Genomic DNA, 2,751 nt, shown 5'->3' with positions numbered 1-2,751 from the left:
TCCCAATTTTTAATAACACTGAATTGCCTTGTATACGATTTGCTTATTAAGGCATCTGAAGCTTCTGGTTATTCTTATGGATTAGCCATCTTGTGCTCGAGCAAATGTTTATTTGCCTGATGAGAAAGAAATAGATCTTTTCGTATGTGTCTTTTGACATCCCATTATGATGCCATGCTAAGCCTTGAGAATAAAGAGAATCAGGCACCTGGGAAACCGAGGCCTTTCAATTTTTAGCAAAGTCAAACCTGGTAACTCCGTCAGGAAAGCCCTTGGAATCACCATTTACTGGCTCTTCTAGGGAGTTCTTCCTTGGCTTAAAAAGTATGAGAAGAAAAGCTGGGGAATGGGACTCTGCAGAGCTGAGTGATCTGTAAGCAAGCCTGATTTCCACCTGCCCTGACAGACTGGAGAAGGGGTGGCCCTAGGGCCTTTGCCCAACTCATTCCTTTCTTGCTAGGAGCAATTCCCACTGTTCCCCACTCATTTTGTCCTCCAGGATCCAATGTAGAGGTCACCATGTCTGACAAAGCTAACTCCGAGGTGGGGCAGGTACCCCTCAGCACCTCGCATCGCCCTGTATGAATGCTGGTGTCACAACACTCACCACACTCTGCTGTCATTGCTGGCTTGCCTGTACCCTCCTAGACCCAAGGAGCTTTGAGGGCAAGGGCTGTGTGTCCACCACTGTTGTCCTCCACCTCCTGGACTTGGCTGTGGAGCACAGTCAGCCTTCACTGAATATTACAGAATGGAGAATGCATGGGAGAGAGAGCAGCTCCCTCTGGGAGAGGATGATTCTTTTTTGCAGCATGGTGTCTTTTACTTCTACAGATGTGCTAGAAAATGAGGGACACGACAGGAACTTTAGTGTTTAACTTTTAACAGCGCAACAGGGGGAGTTGTATGAAGCTGACTTTCAAAACATTGAGCTATTTGTCCCCCAAACCTGCCTTCCTCTTTGTATTTGCAGTCATTCTTTATATTACTGGTGCTCCAGCGTTGACAACAGAACATGACAGTTTAGTGCCTTAGTCAGATGAAGGCTTAATAAAAATGTAAACCCATGTGTCAGGCAAGACTCATCGGTTTCAGAGGTGGATTCAAAAGACAGGAGCAGGAAAGGAGACTGGGCTGTATATCTCCCACCCACGCCCCTTCCCTGGGCACTAGGAGAACATCCATTGACAGGAAGCTGGCTTCATGCAAGGGTGTATGTCTGCTTAAAAAACAAGGTGGATTGACTTTTAATGAATCATATCATACTTTTAATATATTAGGTGTCATGCATCAACATGACCAACATTTTATCTTTCTGTAGAGTAAGAATTCTTACTCCAAACCCCACATATCCATCTTTGTAAGTTCAGACTTGGGTAGACTGAGTTCTTCTTCAGTCGAGGTCCCTGCTCACTTCCCCATTAGCCATGCCGCCCACCTTCTGCTCCCTGTTGGTTTTCTTTCTCCCAGCACTGAAACAACTGATAACTCTTTTTAATTTGGGCCAACACCAACCTGTTCACCCTTGTTACAACTCAGCAGCTGCTTCTCAAAACCCAGAGACCGAAATAGTCTCAGACTGTGTTTATACAAAGCAGAGTTGGGCCAAGAACCCCATCCCCGAAAGTGACTTTTTCCCCTTCGTTTAAAACAAGTTTGAGATTCTGAGTCACAAGGGACCATTTGGCAGAGAGATGGTGGCAGGTCCCTGCCAAATATTGCCTTCGAGTGTGGCTGACTGCCCTAGTCATTCCAAGTCACGGTGAGAGAAGCTTGGAGTGTGGACCCTGCTGTCATTCCACCTGCCCCGAGGGGCCCCCAGAATTGCCTAGACTTTGACTGGAAGAACCTGAAATCAGAACTGCCTGTTCATAATTGGGAATTTGCTATTTAGTTTTACAAACATTTACTTTTGACAGTTGCCCAGGCCAAGTGGTGCTCAGCCCTATTTATTTAGATGATTTTAAACCCAAGCTTTGCTTCAAAGGCTGAACCTTCTTCCAGTGGTCAGAATGACTTCCCTTTCTCATAACACCACACACGACCTGTTTATATAATGACTGCCTTTTATATAGTGTCTTTCATAGAACAATTGTGATAACTTAAAATACTTCTTTTTGCCAAGTAAGTAGCCAATGTGAAAAAGATTGCAAACACTAGCAAGGCATATTCTTGTTTTGGGCTGTCTATAATCTTGAGAGCATGGTGGAAAGCTTCAAAGTAGTATAGTTAATCTGATTTAAAAAATTAAAAGTTCCAAGTGGGGATATTTCCAACCCCAAGAGAATAGCACAGTGGGAAGTGGATAACTGAGAGTGGGAATTTGGTGCCCAGCACCCCTGATTTAGGAAGGTAGCACCCAAGCAGTCACACAGCACTTGCTCTATGACTTCCTTTATGATCAAAGAGAAACCAGTGTCTTCAGTGGCGATGATCAACTCCTGGAAACACATATGCCCGAAATAGGATGAAACGTAAAAGAAAGTGATAGCCTTACTCTGTCTTTTCCTGCCCAGGAAGTTTGCAGTGCTTGAAGATCCTTAAAGGAATTCAAATCTATAATAGTGTCTTATTTGGATGACATTTGGGAGGGAAAATAAAGACAGGGAAAAGGTGCTAGTATTTATTGGGGGCCTACTGTGATTTCCCAGCTTTGATCAACTCATGAGGCATTTTCACGTTCCCCATTCCACCTGCTCACCCCATTTCACAGGTGAGGAAAATAGATCAAGAGAGGTCAAGTGATTTATC

The sequence above is a fragment of the Cynocephalus volans genome, chromosome 2, assembly GCF_027409185.1.
Source record: "Cynocephalus volans isolate mCynVol1 chromosome 2, mCynVol1.pri, whole genome shotgun sequence".
NCBI lineage: Eukaryota > Metazoa > Chordata > Mammalia > Dermoptera > Cynocephalidae > Cynocephalus > Cynocephalus volans.
This window is presented reverse-complemented; position numbering follows the sequence as displayed.